Raw genomic sequence first — 14,358 nt, 5'->3', positions numbered from 1 at the left:
CCAATGCCTTCAAATAATTACAAAAAATTTTCCCCCAATTTTGTAATTGTTATTCACGAAAGGTTAGTGTGACTGAACTTATCTGCCATCACTGGAAACCAGAACCAGAAATACTTCATTTGGCTGTGGCAAAGCAAAAATCTACATTTTCCAAGTGCCTGAAACCTTCTTTACCTGCTCAGGGAGCCTCTTCTCCTTTATGAACCTTTGATTCCACATTGGGCCCCCCTGGGCCCCACTGAGCTACTACAGCACCCCCTTTTTCACAAGTAGTGGAACTCCCTGTTTTTCAATGGACACAAGGCCATCTGGAATAAAGACTATATTTCCCAGCTTCTGCATTTATATGTGGCTGAGGTAATGTAATATAGGTTTTTCAGGTTGGGTTCTTTGGAGTCAGAAGCTGAGAAGGAATTTGGGGTGCTAGATACTCATTACAAATGAACAGCTATGAGAAGAAGGGTGCAGAAACAGGACTGGGCAGAGAAAGAAGTCAAACTGTGAAGCTGCAGGCAACTCAGTGGGGAGCTCTGTATCACTTACCGCCTGATCACTTACCGCCTGTCGGAGTGTACCTTGTTGGGCCTTTATAGTCCCACTCTCTCAGTCACCTGATGCAAGGTACTATGGGATAGTATGACCCCAAGTAAAGTGGATCTGTGCAGCATGAAGGAGCCAACTGCCCGAGGCTGTTTGATAATAACCACATTCTCTACAGATGAGCAGTGCATTAGGGTTCTCCAAAGAAACAGAACCAATAGAATATCTGTATCTAGATATATATATATATATATATCCATATAACTATCCCTATATCTATATCTATCTATCTATCTATCTATCTATCTATCTATCTATCTATCTATCTATCGAGATTTATTATTAGGAATTGGCTCACACTATTATGGAGGCTGACAAGTCCCAAGATCTGCACGGTGAATTGGCAAGCTGGAGACCCAGGAGAGCCAATGATGTAGTTCCAGTCTGAAGGCTGGCAGGCTCAAGATCCAGGAAGATCTGATGTTTCAGTTTAAGTCTGAAGGCAGGAAAAAAGAGGTGTCCCAGTTTGAAGGCAGTCAGGCAGAACGAATTCTCTCTTAGTCAGGGAAGGTCAGCCTCTTGGGTCTAGGTCAGGCTTTCAACTGATTGGATGAGGCCCTCCCACATTAGGGAGGGCAATCTGCTTTATTCAATCAACTGATTCAAGTGTTAATCACCTCCAAAACACCCTCACAGATACACTCAGAATGTTTGACCAAATATCGGGGCACCATGTGGTCAAGTTGACACATAAAATTAGCCATCACAGGCAGCAAGTCATTTCTTACATCATCCCTGTGTCTACATTGATGGGCAATAATACCCAGAAAGTTTTCTTAAAGGGTGGAAAGTCCAATTCTTTGTCCTTTCCTCTTTCCCGCTGGTTTAAATGCAGGCAGAATATCTGGAAATTTAGCAGGCAATTTTGACTGTGAGGTGGAATTCACATGCTGAAGATGGGGAAGAAAAAAGAAGCCGACAACTTTGTGAAACCCACACTACCAGCCTTGAATTGCCTGTCTCTGGCCTTTTCTGTGAAGGAGAAATAAACATCTTTTGTAAGGTATTGTTATTTTGGATTTTCTACAACTTATAGCCAAACCTAATTGTAATTAATATAGCTCCTTTGTCCCTGAAGGACTAAAGTTTATTTATAAATTCATAAATAAGGTAGGTTATAATATTCATGAAGATAGAGACTATATCTTATTCAACACTCCTTCCCCAGTGCCTGACATCAGAGTGTCTGGCATATGATAACGGTAGTGACCACACCTGGCACTTTTATACGTATCAGTCATTGTCCTAAGTGTTTTATATACATAACATGTAATTATGAGTTATAGGTATGAGGTGGCTATTATTACTCCATTACTATGTTCATTTAGGTTCACAGAGGTTAAGGAACATAATATATGCCAAGGTTATAAGGGTAATAAGTGGACAGCTGAGATTTGAACCCAGGCAGTCTAGCTTTCTTTTTTTTTCTTTTGTTCCCACGCCATGTGGCATGTGGCATGAGAGATCTTAGTTCCCCGACCAGGGATTGAACCCACACCCTCTGCATTGGGAGTGCGGAGTCTTAACCACTGGATTGGCAGGGAAGTCCCCAGGCAATCTAGTTCTTAACTACTACTCCATCCCGCTTCTCATAGATGCCTGTTTAGTGAGTAGGTATTCAATAAATACTTGTGCAATGAATGGAAATCCCCAGGCTTCCACTCCTGTGGCCTGAAGGGAGCTGAAGCCGTATGTGGGGCTACAGTGTGTGCAGGCCCAATCATTTCTAGTATCTGGGGCTGCCTAGAGGGGTCTCAGCAGCTGGGCTGCCCCTGGTCTGTGGTGGCACATGTCACTGAGTGAAAGAGGTGCACTGGTCTCTCTCTGAGCTTCAATTTCTTCAATTATAAAATAAGGATAAGGGGCTTCCCTGGTGGCGCAGTGTTTGAGAGTCTGCCTGCCAATGCACGGCACACGGGTTCATGCCCTGGTCTGGGAAGATCCCACATGCCGCAGAGCGGCTAGGCCTGTGAGCCATGGCCGCTGAGCCTGAAAAAAAAAAAGAAAGAAAAGAAGGATAGGGCTTCCCTGGTGGTGCAGTGGTTAAGAATCTGCCTGCCAACGCTGGGGATGCGGGTTCGAGCCCTGGTCCGGGAAGATCCCACATGCCACAGAGCAAATAAGCGTGGGCACCACAACTACCAAGCCTGTGCTCTAGAGCGCCTGAGCCACAACTACTGAAGCCTGTGTGCCTAGAGCCGGTGCTCCGCAACAAGAGTAGCCACAGCAATGAGAAGGCCATGCACCGCAACAAAGAGTAGCCCCCCCTCGCCCCAACTAAAGTAGCCCCCAACTAAAGACCGCGTGCAGCAACGAAGATCCAATGTAGCCAAAAATAATAAATAAATAAATAAATAAAATAAATTTAAATAAATAAAATAAGGATAAAAACACCTACCAAGAGGGTTTTTTTTTTTTTTTTTTTTTCCCAAGAGGGTTTTTGTAAGAATTAAATAATATGTAGGAAGTGCTTGGGAAAGTGCCAGGCATATGGTAAATGCTGACTAAAAGTCATCTACAAGTATTATTATGATTTTCATGTAATTGTGATTATTAGTTCATCTTTTTGCTTTTAAAAATGGCTTTATTGGGATATAATTCATATACTATACAATTCACTTGTTTAAAGTGTACAAGTCAATGGTTTTTAGTACATTCACAGAGTTGGGCAACCATCATCACAATCAATTATCAGAGCATCTTCATCACCTGAACATGAAACCCAGTACTCATAAGCAGTCCTACTCTTCCCTGCCTCCCTCCTATCCTCAGGCAACCACTAATCTACTTTCTGTCTCTATAGATTTGCCTATTCTGATTATCTCATGTAAAGGGAAATCATAAAGTGTGTGCCTTTTGCATCTGGCTTCTTTCACTTAGCGTAATGTTTTCAAGGTTCATCCATGTTATAATGTGCATCAGTATTTCATTTCTTTTTACTGCTGAATACTATTCCATTGTATTTTATTTATCCACTCATCAGTTGATGGACATTTGGCATAAGTTCAGCTTTAATCCTCACAATAGCCCTGTGAAGTTGGCTGCCCAGGAATTACCATTATTTCCATCTTATACATGAGGAAGTTGAGGCCCAGAAAGAGAAAATGATGTGCTCAAGGTCACACATCAAGTTAGAGGCAGTCTTCTGACTACTGTCAGTTTCCAGTGGCCCACAGATGCAATGATGAAGTACAGGCTTGTGGCTTATGTATGTATATGGATGTACCAGGCTTTTGAGAGGGGAAGGAGAGAGATCATGGTCCAGCAGTTCTGGCCTGGCTCCAGTCCGCAGCTCAGCTCAGCTGGCTCCAGTCCGCCGGCTCAGGGTGCACCAGCTCAGCTCCTGGAGCCTCCATCAGCCTTCGTTTCTGTGTCTAGGGCAGATAGGAAGCCCTTTAAGAATCCAGATTTTGGGACTTCCCTGGTGGTGCAGTGGTTAAGATTCTGCCCTCCCAATGCATGGGCCCAGGTTCAATCCCTGCTCTGTGAACTAGATCCCACATGCATGCTGCAACTAAGACTTTGCATGCCACAACTAAAGAGCCCACCTGCCGCAACTAAGGAGCCCATCTCCAGCAACTAAGACCTGGCACAACCAAATAAATAAATAATAATAATAGTTTTTAAAAAAAGAATCCAGATTTCACTTGGCTGTCTCATTGCCAGATTTTACCTCCTGGGGCTCCTACTGGAGGTCAGCCACACAAGATAAGAGAATAGGGATAGAATATGGAGGAGACAAAGTATGCTGAGACCCTTAGTTCAATAGGAAGGCTTTCCCCAGTGTGACCTTTCCCTACTCTTCAGTCTCCTGCTCTCACCAAGGCCATGCATCCAGCTTTCAGTTTCATACACCTGTGCTCTAAAACACACTGCTCCTTCTCTCTGAGATTCTGCTCTCTGCCAGTTGTATTAATTAATTATTCCTCCTTTTATTTTTTACAACCTAGCTGAAACATCATTTAAAATTAATAATAATAGGAACTTCTGCTACTGGGAATATGGGAGTAGATGTATTTTTCCCTATTCCTCCCACTAAGTACAACTAAAAATCCTGGACTTTATATATAAAACAAAAATAAGAAGACTCTGAAAGATAGAGAGAGGAAAGACTGGTTAGGAATCTTGGGATTCCTAGGAATTCCTGAGGAACGACATGGTGGTGAGTTCCCTGAGGTTTCTTAGAGCTGAATAAACTGGCAACCAGAAATGCCAACGAGTACCGACCAAAAGAGCCCCATAAAAGCCTGTTTTCTCTAGCCAAAGGACCAAGAAAAAGAGGCAGCTCAGCGAGGAGAAAATCATCTAGACAATAAGTGCTCTGGCCTAGCTAAACAACACAGAAAAAAACTGTAGCTCTACCTTACCCATGTCAGCAAAGGCCAAGTGTGCAGCCTAGATTTCCTGCTTTTGGGGGTACCCCAACATCCCCACTTGGGAGGTGTCAGAAAAGGTCAAGTAGGGTGCTGCACTCACATTTCTGCCCAGCAGTAAGGAAAAGTCCCGCTCCTCAGGTATCAGTGGAAGCTGTGTAAGGAACCTGGACTTCTACCTATACCTGGCAGTAACTTGGCACTGCCCTCACTTCTCTTGCCTGAACAGTGTCCAAAAAAAAAAAAAAAAAAAATCCAGCTAAAACAGAAGGTTTAAATAAGATCTAGAGTCTCATAACATTTAGGAAAATATCCAGGTTACAAAAACCAAAAAAGACACTTGCCATATTTTCTATTTTTCAAGAGAAAAGGAAATCCAACAGATGCCAATACCACAATAACAGAGACATTAGAATTATCTGGCAAAGATTTTTAAAGCAGCCATAATAAAAATTCTGTGAGCCATTACAAACATGCTTGAAATAAATGCAAAAGAATAGAAAGTCTCAGCATGGAAACAGAAAGTCCAGTGAAGACATAGAAGATATAAAGAACCAATTCTAAGTTTGGGACTAAAAATACAGTAACTTTTGATTTTAAAAACTCAGTGGATGGTTTCAATGGAAGAATGGACAGAGCAGACATAGGAAAGTATCTGTGAACACAAAGATACAACAACAGAAATTCTCCAGTCTGAACAGGGAGAGAAAAAAAAGGCTCAAGGACTGGTGGGACTACAGCAAAAGATATGACATTCATGTCAGAGTCCCAGAAGGACAGGAGAAAGAGGGAGGGGGTGAAAAGGTACTGGGAGAAACAATAGCTGAAAATCTCCAAAATTTGTCAAGAAACATAAACCTACAAATTCAAGAAACTGAGCAAACTCCAAACAGGATAAAACCAAAGAAATCCACATCAAGACACATCATAAACTTCTGACAATGACAAAGAAAACATCTTAAAAGCAGCCAGACCAAAAAAAACCCACAAACAAACGAACAAAAAAACCATCTTACCTATAGGTGAAAAATAATTAGAATGACAATGGATTTCTCATCAGAACCATGGAGGTCGGAAGAAAGTAGCACAATATTTTTCAAGTGCTGTCAATCCAGAATCCTATACCCAGTAAAAACGTCATTCAGGAATGAAGGGGACATCAAGACATTCTCAGATAATGAAAAACTAAGAAAATTTATCACCAGCAGACATACCTAAACAAATAACTAAAGGAAGTTCTCTAAGCAGAAAGAAAACAATATAAAAGAAGGAACCCTAGAACATCAGGAAAGGAGAAAGAATACAGTAAGAAAAAATATGGGTAAACACAATAGGATTTCATTCTCCTCTTAAGTTTTCTAAATTATGATAATTGAAGCAAAAATTACAACACTTTCTGATATCATCCTAAGTGTTTGTAGAGGAAATGTTTAAGGCAATTATAATAAATGGGGGAGAGTCAAAGGAGGTAAGGACAGTTAAAGATTCTATACTTGAAGTAGTAATGTGATGACACCAGTAGACTGGGACAAATTATGGATATAATGTAATACCTAAAGCAATTACTAAAAAAAGCTATACAAAGACATACATTCAAAAGCACTATAGGACTTTCCGGGTGGCACAGTGGTTAAGAATCCACCTGCCAATGCAGGGGACACGAATTTGATCCCTGGTCTGGGAAGATCCCACATGCTGCGGAGCAACTAAGCCCGTGCACCACAACTACTGAGCCTGCACTCTAGAGCCTGCGTGCCACAACTACTGAAGCCCACACACCTAGAGCCTGTGCTCTGTAACAAGAGAAGCCACCTCAATGAAAAGCCTGTGCACTGCAACAAAGAGTAGCTCCCACTTGCCACAACTAGACAAAGCCTGTGCGCAGCAATGAAGACCCAGCACAGCCAAAAATAAAAATAAATACATTTATACAAACGCACTATAAATAAATCAAAATGAAATGCTAAAAATGTTCCCATAGGGAGCAAGTAATGCAGGCAAAAGGAAACAGAGAAATGAAAAACAGAGAACAGAAAGCAAAACAAAACAAAATGGCAGACTTAAGCATTAAGCCCTAACATAGCCACAATTATAGTTGGAGAACTCAGTATCCTTCTCACAGCAATTAAAAGAACAACTCGACACACAACCAGCAACAATATAGACATCTACAATAACACCATCAACTAACAAATCTAATGAATATTACATAACACTCCACCAAACAACAGCAGAATACACATTCTTTTTGAGTGCTCACTGAACATATACCAAGATAGAGCATATCCTCAATAATAAAACAAATCTCAACAACAACCAAAAAGAGTTGAAATCATATAGAGTGTGTTCTCTAGCCACAGTGGAATCACTACACATCAAGAACAGAAAGATAACAAGAAAATTTCTTAATACTTGGAACTAAAGAATACACTTCTAAATAATCCATTGGTCAAAGAGGAATTTTCGGACTTCCCTGGTGGCACAGTGGTTGAGTCCGCCTGCCGATGCAGGGGATGCGGGTTCGTGCCCCGGTCTAGGAAGATCCCACATGCCGTGGAGCAGCTGGGCCCTTGGGCCACGGCTGCTGAGACTGTGCGTCCGGAGCCTGTGCTCTGCAACGGGAGAGGCCACAACAGTGAGAGGCCCGCGTACCGCAAAAAAAAAAAAAAAAAAAAAAAAAAAAAAAGGAGGAAGTTTCAAGGGAAAAAATACATTGAACTGGATGAAAATGAAAATACAACAAAATCTGTGGGACACAGCTACAGCAGTGTGGAGAGGAAAATTTGTAGCATATGTTAAAAAGGAAGAAAAATGTCAAATCAATAATGTAATCTCCTACCTCAAGAATCTAGAAAAAGAAGAGCAAAATAAACCCAAAGCAAGCAAAAGGAAGAAAAAAATGAAGACAAGAGCAGAAATCAATGAAATTGAAAACTGATTAACAGGTCTCAGTTGATCACTGACTGAATGATGATATAGAGAAGTTAATGCCACTGAAAGAAAAGTTTAATGTTACTACTCACAGTTCCCCTACAAAGGGGAGGCATAGCACACTATGCAAGACCATGGGGTAAGCACCAGTATTGGTCAGGAAGCAGAAAGGAGTGAGGGGCACAATCTTTATTGGGGTTTCCACAGGAAAGACACAGCAAGGCAGGAAAACAGTTTAGGATTGGCTAATTTGAATAATTCTAGTGGGCTTTGGTCTGTCCTTGGTCATCTGGTACTTGGTCCTGGGTGATTTAGGGCAGGGAAAATATTGGCTTGAAGTATGAGGGTTAAATAAAGGAAGTGGTTGGCATATAGACTTGGGATTGGTTGAACAGTCTGTAATATGATTTTCACATGCCTGCAAAAGTTAGGTTGCAAGGGAGATGTAAACAACTTTAATCATTAGTTTGTTCCTGTGATTAATGGGTGCCAAATAGACAAATGTAAAATCTAAGAAAACACAGTAAGAACAAAAGCAGAAAAGCAATAGAGAAAATCAGTGAAACAAAGAGCTGATTCTTTGAAAAGATCAATCTAATAAATCTCTCGTAAGACTGCCAAGAAAAAAGAGAGAAGACACAAATTACTATTATGGATGAAATAAGGAATATCACTACAGATGCTCAGACATCAAAAAAATAGTAGGGGAACACTATAAGCTCCACACACATAAATTTATCAACTGGAACAAAATGGACCAATTCCTCAAAAAAAATACAAACTACCACAACTTATCCAATATGAAATAGATAATTTGAATAGTTCTATAACTATTAAGGAAATTGAATTCCTACTTTAAAAAATCCCATAAAAGAAATCTCCAGGCATAGATGATTTCACTAGAGAATTCCACCAAACCTTTAAAGAAAAATTAATACCAATTCTACACAATAGCTTCTAGAAAACAGAAGAGAAGGAAACACTTCCTAATTCATCTTATGAAGTTAGTATTACCCTGATACCAAAACCAGACAAAACAGTACAAAAAAAAGAAACTATAGATTAATATCCCTAATGAATGTAGATTCAAAAATTAACAAAATATTAGCAGATAGAATTCAACAATATATAAAAAGAATAATATACTATAACCATCCAGGGTTTATTTCAGGGATGCAAAGCCAGTTCAATATTCAAAAATCAATTAAAGTAATCCACCATATTAGCAGGCTAAAGAAGCAAAGTCACATGATCTTATCAATTGATACAGAAAAAGCTTTTGACAAAATTCAACAGCTATTCATGATAAAACTTCCCAGAAAAATGGGAATAGAGGGGAACTCCTCAATTTGTTAATGAACATCAACAAAAAACCTACTGCTAATGCTATACATAATGGTGAAAGACAATGTTTTCCCCCTATGATTGGGAACAAGACAGGATGTCTTCTTTTGTCACTATTATTCAACATAGTGTGGGAAGTTCTAGCCAGTGCAATAAGGCAAGAAAAGTAAATAAAAGGCATACACACTAGAAAGAGAAATAAAAGTGTCTCTAAATGCAGATGACGTGATTGTTTATGGAGAAAATCCCAAGGAATCTACCAAAAAGCCTCTTAGAACTAATAAATGAATTCATCAAGGTCACATAATACAAAATAAACATACAAAAATCAATTGCATTTCAATATACTAGCAATAAACACAAGAAAAACAAAAATACAATACCATTAACAATCACTCAGAAAAAAAACTTAGGTGTAAATATGAAAAAACATGTACTGTACAGGATTTGTATACTGAAAACTACCCAATGCTGGTGAATGAAATAAAACAAAATCTATATAAATGGAGAGACATACTGTGTTCACGGATTGGTAGGTTCAACACAGTAAACATGTATATTCTTTCCAAATTGATAAACAGGTTTAATGAAATTCCTATCAAAATCACAGCAAGAGTTTTTTGTAAACATAGATAAGATTATTCTCAAATTTATACAGAAAAGCAAAGGAACTAGAATAGCTAAAACAGATTTGACAAAGAAAGTAAAGTGGGAGGGATCAGTCTACCCAATTTCAAGACAAACACCTACAGTTATCAAGACTGTGTAGGGGCTTCCCTGGTGGTGCAGTGGTTAAGAATCCACCTGCCAATGTAGGGGTCACAGGTTTGAGCCCTGGTCCAGGAAGATCCCACATGCTGCGGAGCAACTAAGCCTGTGTGCCACAACTACTGAGCCTGTGCTCTAGAGCCCGCAAGCCACAACTACTGAGCCTGTGTGCCATAACTAGTGAAGCCCATGTGCCTAGAGCCCATGCTCCGCAATAAGAGAAGCCACTGCAAGGAGAAGCCCGCGCACCACAACGAAGAATAGTCCCCGCTCACCACAACTAGAGAAAGCCCACATGCAGCAAGGAAGACCCAACACAGCCATAAATAAATACATAAAGAACATAAATTTATATTTAAAAAAAACTGTGCAGTACTGGTGGAGGAACAGACACATAGATCAATGAAACAGAATCGAGATCCCAGAAATGTACCCACAAATATGCCCAACTGATTTTTGACAGAGGTACAAGAGCAATTCAATGAAGGAGAGATAGCCCTTTCAACAAATGGTTGTTGAAATAAATGTCTAGGTCCAAATGGAGCCACTCCTGCTCGTAGTGACACAGAAATTTAGATAACCTTCATGTCCCTGTAGATGCTCCACTTCAACAGAAACACACTATATCATCAGCCAATCCACAAATGTCAAGCCAGCTCTGGGCTCTATACTTATTTCCTGTTCCTTCTCACCCCAAATGGGGTTGACTATGTGGCCCCAGTCAATCAGATATTTTCTATTTTTCTCTTCCTGTTCATTATTCTTTATCCTATAAAAGCTTCCTGTCTTTTGCTCCATTTAGCAGTTTTCTGAATGGCTACTGTTTGCTTCATGAAGTGTTAAGTTTGTATCACCTAAATTATCTTCTTTAATCGTTTTTTTTTTTTTGCGGTACGCGGGCCTCTCACTGTTGTGGCCTCTCCCGTTGCGGAGCACAGGCTCCAGACGCGCAGGCACAGTGGCCATGGCTCACGGGCCCAGACGCTAGGCGGCATGTGGGATCTTCCCGGACCGGGGCACGAACCTGCTTCCCCTGCATCAGCAGGCGGACTCTCAACCACTGCGCCACCAGGAAAGCCCCTTTAATCGTTTTTTAACATGGTGCTAGAGCAATTGAACATCGATAGGCAAAGCAATGAGTCTCTACCTAAATATAACACATTATACAAAAATTAACTCAAAATGGATCACATATTTGAATGCAAAACATAAAACTTAAAACTTTTATGAAAAAACATAGGAGAAAATCTTTGGGATCTAGGGTTAGGTCAAGTGTTATTTTTAAAATTTTAAACCATTTTTTTTTTTTGGCCACGCCACGCACCTTGCAGGATCTTAGTTCCCTGACCAGGCATGGAACCTGGGTCCCTGCAGTGAGAGCACTAAGTCCTAACCACTGGACCATCAGGGAATTCCCAGGTCAAGTGTTCTTAGAGTTGACAACAAAATCATGATCCATAAAAAGGAAAAACTGGGGACTTCCCTGGTGGCACAGTGGTCAAGAATCAGCCTGCCAACGTCGGGGATACAGGTTCGATCCCTGGTCCAGGAAGATCCCACATGCCGCAGAGAAACTAAACCCGTGGGCCACAACTACTGAGCCTGCACGCCACAACTACTGAAGCCCGTGCACCCTAGAGCCTGTGTGCCGCAACAAGAGAAGCCACTGAAATGAAAAGCCCGCACACCAAAACGAAGAGTAGCCCCCACATGCCGCAACTAGAGAATGCCTACGTGCAGCAACAAAGACACAGCGCGCCCCCCCCCAAAAAAGTTCAATGTCATTAGCAACTAGAGGAATGCAAGTTAAAATCACAACAATATATCACTTGACACTTATCAGAACAGCTAAAGTAAAAAATAGTGACAACACCAAATTTGTGAGGATGTGGAAAAACTGGATCACTCAAACATTGCTGGTGGGAATGTAAAATGATACAGCCACTCTGGAAAACAATTTGTGAGTTTTTTAGAAAAAAAACCTAAACATACAAATACTCTATAACCTAGCAATTGCACTGCTGGGCATTTATCCCAGAGAATAAAGATTTATGTTTACACAAAAATCTGCAAATGAATGCTTATAGCAGTTCATAATAGCCAACACTGGAAACAACCTAGATGTCCTTCAACCCGTGACTAGCTAAATAAACTGAGGTACATCCACACCACAGAATACCATTTAGCAATATTAAGAAACATATTGATATACATATGCTCAACAACCTAGATGAATCTCTGGAGAATCATGCTGAGTGAAAAAAGCCAATTTTAGAAAGTTACTATTATATGATTCCATTTATATAACATTCTTGAAATGACAAAGCTATAGAAATGGAGAATAGATTACTAGTTACCAGGGATTAAGGAAGGGGTAGAGGTGAGGGGAGAAGGAAATGGGTGTGGCTATGAAAGGGCAACATGAGGGATTCTCAGGAGGTGATGGAAATGTTCAGTATCTTGACTGCATTTTTGTCAATAACCTGGTCTTGATGTCATACTATAGTTCTGCAAAATGTTACCATTAGGGGAAATGGAGTAAAGGGTAAAGGATACATGGGATCTCTCTGTATTATTTCTTACAATGGCATATGAATCTGCAATTACCTTAAAAACTTAATAAATAATTTAAAAATCAGTAAGAAATTATCCCCTGCCCCACCCCAGGCAAATAGTAACAGTTGTCATCAGAGGCAGATTTACCATAAAGCTAAAGGTAAGCTTCAGGGCCGACCTGCACAGACCCTGGGAGTCCCAGAAGTTACTGGGGATTTGTAATCAGAGTGTTCTAACTGGGGAGAAGCCAGATTGCAACAGGAAGATTTTCTGATAAATTGCCTAGAGGTTTCAGAAGAAAGGGACCTAAATTTCCAAGATTCTGTAATTTTTAAAATCTCATTCTAAATAAATATTAATGCATACCTAATTTTAGAAGGTCTCAATAGGTAGAAAAGCTTCAGGCCCCACAAAACTTGGCTCAGCCCCTCCTTACCATACTATGGTGACTAAGAACAGGGACTCTAAATTCAGATCGTGGGTATTCTCACTAGGTGTGTGACCTTAGATAGGTGTCTCTGAGCATTTCTTCATCTGTAAAATAGGGATGATAAATGGAATATTGCCTGCCATATCAGAAAACAAAGGGTGTCACAGTCATTAGCAATTGCAGCCCTGCAGCCAACACCGAAGGTGAGCCCTGAGGGAACTCAGGAAGGAAACAAAGAATACCTGCCATCTAGTAGCCTTCAGACTGCAGCCACTCCCTAAGGTGAGCCCTGAGGAAACTCAGGATGTGAAAGCACAGGATACTGGCCCCAGATAGCTAAGGTGCATATCAAACGAATGATTTCATTGAGCACAGAATCTTACCTCTTCCTATACATAGAAAAGCACTAAATTCCTTAACTTACGACTTCTGGTTTTCTTTAATTAGTAGTAATCTTTTGATGTTCCAGACTACCTGCCCTTTGTTGCAAAACTCCTATATATCCTAGCTTCCCCCTCACCTCCTCAGAGCAGTTCTCTCAGGGCTGAGATGCTGCCTCCTGGGCTTGAAGTCCTAAAAATCCCCGCCAAATAAAACAACTCTCAACTTTTTGGTTGTGAACGATTTTTAGTCCACAGGGACAATAATAAACCTACCTTACCATTGTGAGCATTAAATGAATTATTATAACTAAGAAGCTTAGACGTGCCTGGCAGTAAATGCTATGTGTATACCCTTACTGTTATTAGTGAGCACCTGGGCTGTGCCTGGCATTATACTGAGAATTTTAAGCACATTAATTTAATTCTCAGAATAGCCAAAGTACTAATATAATGTACATTTTCGGTATTAAGTAATTGACGTTTTGAGAGACTGAGTCTACATGTAGCTGAGTGTATAGGATTAGGCCTGACTCCAAAACCACACTACCACCAACACGGTTTTCCCTAGGAAAGGAAGGTAGCTTCCTCCAAGACACCCTAGCCCTTAAATTCACGTCCCCTGGGGTCTTTCACTGCCCTAGCTGACCACATAGTAGGGAGTCCAGGCGGAAAAACTCCCTCCACCCCCGGCGGGGGAGGTGGGAAGGAGAGGGCCGGGAGAAGCGACATCCGACTGCAACCTCAACCTCCTCTCCAGGTCCGGCACACACACACTCACACACACATACGTGCCGCCTTTCTCAGCCTTCCGCACACAGGGGCAGGTCCTCCGCGGCCCCGTAGGAGGTAAACTGTCACTTCAGCTGCCGTCCGGGTAGCTCACCGGCCTGCCACAAACGGACATCGACCGGAGCCAGAATCCAGCCCGCAAGGGCAAAAACCCGGCAGGCGCGCTCGCCCCGCCCACTTCCCC

General features: G+C 41.1%; 1 protein-coding gene and 1 long non-coding RNA gene across 3 annotated transcripts in view; one reads left to right on the top strand and one right to left on the bottom strand.

Annotated features, from left to right (window-relative positions):
- RAD54L (RAD54 like) overlaps positions 1-14,358 on the top strand; it is a 63,250-nt gene that overhangs the window by 24,959 nt on the left and 23,933 nt on the right. The window lies entirely within an intron of this gene.
- LOC136792236 (uncharacterized) overlaps positions 1-14,358 on the bottom strand; it is a 26,233-nt gene extending 11,875 nt beyond the window's left edge. Inside the window, exon 1 of the long non-coding RNA XR_010835719.1 lies at positions 14,174-14,358. This is a non-coding gene — a long non-coding RNA (uncharacterized lncRNA). The remainder of the gene's footprint in view (positions 1-14,173) is intronic.

The sequence above is a fragment of the Kogia breviceps genome, chromosome 1 (genome assembly GCF_026419965.1).
Source record: "Kogia breviceps isolate mKogBre1 chromosome 1, mKogBre1 haplotype 1, whole genome shotgun sequence".
Lineage (NCBI taxonomy): Eukaryota > Metazoa > Chordata > Mammalia > Artiodactyla > Physeteridae > Kogia > Kogia breviceps.
This window is presented reverse-complemented; position numbering and strand designations above follow the sequence as displayed.